This window comes from Macaca mulatta, chromosome 3, assembly GCF_049350105.2.
Source record: "Macaca mulatta isolate MMU2019108-1 chromosome 3, T2T-MMU8v2.0, whole genome shotgun sequence".
NCBI lineage: Eukaryota > Metazoa > Chordata > Mammalia > Primates > Cercopithecidae > Macaca > Macaca mulatta.
Genome location: NC_133408.1, coordinates 92,681,281 through 92,687,194, shown reverse-complemented (window position 1 = coordinate 92,687,194; position 5,914 = coordinate 92,681,281). Strand labels below are relative to the sequence as shown.

General features: G+C 45.6%; 1 pseudogene; it reads left to right on the top strand.

Moving 5' to 3' along the window:
* The first annotated feature begins 3,783 nt into the window (after positions 1 to 3,783).
* On the top strand, positions 3,784 to 4,142 carry LOC114676937 (guanine nucleotide-binding protein G(I)/G(S)/G(O) subunit gamma-5 pseudogene; annotated as a pseudogene).
* The last annotated feature ends 1,772 nt before the right edge of the window (positions 4,143 to 5,914 follow it).

Below are 5,914 nucleotides of genomic sequence, written 5' to 3'. Positions count from 1 at the left end.
AGTGAGCTATACACAAAAGAACGGAGAGGCCGAGGCGGGTGGATCACTTGAGGTCAGGAGATCGAGGCCATCCTGGCTAACATGGTGAAACCCCGTCTCTACTAAAAATACAAAAAATTAGCCGGGTGTGGTGGCACACATCTGTAGTCCCAACTACTCAGGAGGCTGAGGCAGGAAAATCGCTTGAACCTGGGAGGTGGAGGTTGCAGTGAGCTGAGATCACGCCACTGCATCTCAGCCTGGGCAACAAAGCGAGACTCCGTCTCAAAAAAAAAAAAAAAAGAATTATAATTAGCTACCAAGTATATGAAAATATGCTGAATCTCAATGAAGATCGACACACTTTGAAATTAAAGTAACACTGTCCAATGGAGTAATGGCATATAGAAAACATTCAAGAAATATGTGTTGCACACATGCGAAACTATTTTTCATCTACCAAATGGACAAAGATTTTTAAACTGAAAATTTCCAGAATTGGAAGGGCCCAAATAATCACACCTTTTTCACTTCTAGTGAAATTATGTTTTTTTTTTTTAAGTGTCAAAAATATCCTGTAACTTCACATCTAAAATTTTAACCTAAGGATTTAATTAAGGAAGTAAGCAAATGGTATCTTCTTCATCTTTTCAACAACAGGCTTAGACATTGGGGAATTAGTGCCTTGTTTGCTCATTTCTTTATCCTTTCTGGCTGCCTTTGGGAGGAGGGGAAGGACATGCGTATTTTTTTCTCCCAGGAGGCCTTTGTCCTAGGACACTTGATGTGAATCCTGGCTGCATTTAAAATAATCTAGAAATGTGAAAAATATATGTATTACCAGGTTCTATCTCCAGAGATTCCAATTTCATTTGGCCTAGGGTGGGGCCCAGACAGGGTATTTTTTTAAGTCTCTGGGGGATTTTCAGCAGCTAGGCTAAGAGGGACAGGCCTGGGGGCCCCTCCTCCTCCAGGGAAATGGGGCTCCTCCCTTCTGCACATTGCAGGTTTCTGACAGGAGCCTCCCGGAGGTGACCAGACCCTAAATGGACACAGCTGCATGGGACCTAAAAAAGGCTGGAACCTAAGGCCCCTACCTTGAGAACAGCCATGAGGAGTCCAGTGGCCAGGCCAGCAGTTGACAAGGAATGTCCCTACAATTAGCTTGCTGTGAGCTTATTTAGACAACGGTGCCAAAAAATAAACCTAGTACCTGGGCTCCACCCGCAGTAGTGGAGGTGGTGCCTAGAGAATGTTCATGATCCCAGGCCTCTCCCAGCCACGTTCTTGAGCTCCAGGTCCTAGATTAATTCAAAGATAATTGATGAAGTCACAGAAAAGTCACTCATACACTCAGCAAATATTTATTGAGCATCTACTATGTACCAGGCACTGATCTAAACACTGGAGATATATCAGCAAATAAAAGACCACAGCTACATCACTAGCAGGCAGAGCCACAGATTAAGCATTAAATCATTAAATGTAATCTGCAAGTAAAACATACAGTCTGCTAGATGGTGATGGGGACTCAGGGGTAAATAGAGACATGTAGGGGTGGGTGTGTGGGGAGGTAAGCTCAGGGGAATAAGAGTAGGTCCTGACCCCTGACCTACTCTTCCTACTCAAGTGGGAGACTGCCAGAGGTGTTCAGGAACCAGCAGGAGGGTAGGGTGGCTAGAGAGGAGGGGCCAAGGAGAGGGCATCATTGGGGGTAAGTCTCAGAGAGGTGCATAGGGGAGCTTTGACTTTTACTCCACGTGGAATGGAAGCCACTGCGAGGTGTTGAGCACAAGAGGAACCAGATGAGAATATTGCCAAACAGAACTTGGGCCCACCTACCCGGCACAGCAAAGCCAAACACTGACATCAGGATTTACGGCAAGAAAAAGTGAGGCATTTATTGCAAAGCGCCAAGCAAGGAGAATTGGGCAGTTCATGCTTAAGACCAGAACTCCCCACTGGCTGACAGATAAGGGTTTTTCTAAGGCAGTGATATGGTTTGTATATTTTCTCCCTGCCCAAATCTCATGTTGAATTATAATCCCCGGTATTGGAGGTGGGGCCTCGTGGGAGGTGACTGGATTGTGGGGGTGGATTTCTCATGAATGGCTTGGGCCATCCCCTTGGTGCTGAGCGAGCTCTCGCCCTGAGTTCACATGAGATCTGGTTCTTTAATGTTGTGTGGCACCTACCCCCCACCCTCCCGATCCCTCTCTCTCAATCTCTCTCTCTCTCTCCTGCTTTTGCCATGTGAGGTAACTGCCCCCCTTTTGCATTCCACCATGACTGTAAGCTTCCTGAGGCCACCTGAGAAGCCACGCAGATGCCGGCATCATGCTTCCTGCACAGCCTGCAGAACTGTGAACCAATTCAACCTCTTTTCTTTATAAATTACCAGTCACAGGTATTTCTTTATAGCAATGCAAGAACTGCCTAATATAGGCAGGAAGGCAGAGGTTACAGGCAAAGTCATAAATCAACACAATGAAGCTATACATTGGCTTGGCCTAAAAAAGGCAGGACATCTTGAAATGGGGTTGGGAGGACCAAAGGTCATAGGTGAATTCAAAGATTTCCTGACTTGTGATTGATTAAGCTTTGTTTAAAAACTTGGGGTCAGTCAAAAGGAATGTTGAGCTCTGGCCTGTGGGCATGACTTCCTCTGGGCACCTCAGGAAGAAGTTTAGAATAACTGGCAGGCAGAGTTCAGTCCTCGTTCCCCTTATCTGAGATCTACAGGCCGGCAGATGGCATTTTGCATTTGCTGGGGATTCGGGTTTATAAAAAACAACTCAAAGACATATGTGAAGATGTTATCTTTAGTTTCTATAGGGAACCAAAGAGTTTGTGGCTCTAGTTTCCTTGGCTGTTGTTTAAAACTACTATTGGCCAGGCACAGTGGCTCATGCCTATAATCCCAGCACTTTGGGAGGCCAGAGTGGGCAGATCACCTAAGGTTGGGAGTTCGAGACCAGCCTGACCAATAAGGAGAAACCCCATCTCTACTAAAAACACAACATTAGCCAGGGGTGGTGGCGCATCCCTGTAATCCCAGCTACTCAGGAGGCTGAGGCAGGAGAATTGCTTGAACCCGGGAGGCAGAGGTTGCGGTGAGCCGAGATCGTGCCATTGCACTCCAGCCTGGGCAACAAGAGCGAAACTCTGTCTCAAAAAAAAAAAGCTACTATTTACCTATTTACTTATCAGGTTGCTCATTTACTTCTCAAGGTGACCTACGTACCTGGAATTTCCCTTAAAGGAACTAGGATTTTTCTTTATTTCTACGCTTGAGGGCCTCGACAGACCCTCAAAGGGAGCCCTGTTCCATCTCAAGACTGAGCACTAATGGTTTAGTGGAAGTGGGAAAATCAGGTAGGACGTTACTGAAGTAACCTGAGGGAAGAGAGAACAGGGACTGAGCCCCAAGTGGTGGCACAGGAATTGTTGATAAGTGGGCAGGTTTGGATGCATTAGGAGGTCAAAGCCAGCATGCTGTTTTGACAAGTGTCAAGAGGGGTGAGAGATAAACCCTGACTTCAAGGTTTTGGGAGTTTCATGTTTGACATTGGAATTTTCACCATTTGTGATTCTTTTTTTTTTTTTTTTGAGACGGATTCTCGCTCTGTCGCCCAGGCTGGAGTGCAGTGGCGAGATCTCAGCTCACTGCAAGCTCTGCCTCCCAGGTTTACGCCATTCTCCTGCCTCAGCCTCCTGCCAGGCGCCCGCCACCTCGCCCGGCTAGCTTTTTGTATTTTTTAGTAGAGACGGGGTTTCACCGTGTTAGCCAGGATGGTCTCGATCTCCTGACCTTGTGATCCGCCCGTCTTGGCCTCCCAAAGTGCTGGGATTACAGGCTTGAGCCACCGCGCCCAGCCTGTGATTCTTTAATACAGAACTGGAACATTTCACCAACCCACGAATCGGCCTGGCCCTCATGTGCAGCATGCCTGGCTCCTCCCGCATCGCCGCTATGAAGAAAGTGGTTCAGCAGCTCCCGCTGGAAGCCGGGCTCAACCACGCTCAAACGCGTACAAGTTTCCTAGGCAGCTGCAGACTTAAAACAATTCGGTCTGCAGAATGCTCAACATGACCCTCTGCTGACTGGAGTATCTTCAGGTACAAATCCCTTCAGACCCCAGAAAGTCTGTTCCTTTTTGTAGTAAAATGAATCTTTCAAAGGTTTTCCAAATCGCTTCTTATGATCCAGTGAATATTCAAGAGAGCTAAATTTGAAACCTGCACAAAAGCTTATCCCTGTAACACATGGGCCATAATATACAAAATTCTGCTTTTGTCAGTCCTTAACATCTACCTCTCTGAATTTTCATGAATTTCTATTTCACAAGAGTAATTGTTTTATAAACACTGGCAGCAGCATACAATAAAACTTAGTATGAAAAAAAAAAAAAAGAACTGGAACATTTCTTGCATCCTGAATATTCCTGTGCAATTCTTATCTATTAGATTCGGGGCGATTCATTAAGGGATTGCTGAGACTCTCCTTGCAGCCCTGAGGACTAATTACAGTCGCCAGCTGTGTGACCAGCAGGAGGGAGACCCTGCTGGAGAGGGGGTGAGGGAGGTGGGAAGGGCTGGATAGAATATATTGAGATCCAGGAGGAAAAGCACGTCCTAACATTTCCAATGAAGGAATAAGGAAATCACAAGTCCAAGTCTTTTTTTTTTTTTTCTTTTGAGAGAGTCTCGCTCTGTTGCCCAGGCTGGAGAGCAGTGGTGCAATCTCAGTTCACTGCAACCTCTCGTCCTGGGTTCAAATGATTCTCCTGCTTCTGCCTCCCGAGTAGCTGAGATTACAGATGCCTGCCACCACGCCCAGCTAATTTTTGTATTTTTAGTAGAGATGGGGTTTCCCCATCTTGACCAGGCTGGTCTCAAACTCCTGACCTCAGGTGATACACCTCCTTCAGCCTCCCAAAGTGCCAAGCCTTTATTGTAAACCGTGACTGGCTGCCTGAATTCTAAAATTCTTAGGACTTAAGAAGCAACAAGCCATGATTGACTAATCAGTTAAAATAAAAACAGGTCAAGATGGACCCACCCTGAGGCTCAATCCCAAATGCCAGTCTCCCTTCCTGCACCCTCAAGTGCACCTGTCTGGCTTGAAAACAAATTCCCTGTATTCGGCCTCAAGCTAAGCTAACCAAGCAAACAATTCCTTTTAGCTAGGCCTCTGCTTTGTTCCAGGGCTTGCGTTTTACCGGGGGGGGGGGGGGGGGGGGGGGGGGCCACGGCCCTGGAGCCAGCCTCAGGGGTGAGATTTCTTCTTCTCATGAAGGAAGCAGTGTTGAAAGCAAAGTATTTGATTCCTGTTTTTGAGGCCTAAACATTTAACTGTAAAGTCTGTAGTGTTCTGGAATTCTGGCTGTGGTATGTATCAAGCTACGAAAACAACATGCCATCTTGTCTCTCCATGTAACACAGAGGTACAGAGAGGCTGAGATAAAGAAACACATAAATAGGTGGTTAGCTGTGATAGTAAAACAAGGGAACCACTGGGAGAATTTCCGTGCTACTGGAAATTAGAGCTGCCACCGTATAAAAGCTGCATACATTTTGACTTGATATCACCATCAGTTAAGCAGTGGTTATAACATTTTGTCCCTGGAAATGTATAAAGTTAAGAGACTACTTGTTTTTCCAGGAGACAGCTTTCTGAAAAACGTTAAAGCAGATTTTCATAAACAAACTATCAGGCACACACCTATTTTTTTCTATAGCAATTATCACTTTTTACCACAATAGATGTACTTATTTACTTATTTTTTGCACTTACTATTTATTGACTGTTTTATATAAATTTACGTAATTTACCTATTTGGTGCATTTATTGATTATTGACTCTTTCCCTCTACTACAATGTGTACAATGTGTAGTTCTTTGAGGCAGATGGAGATCAGTGCATGTGGTAGGT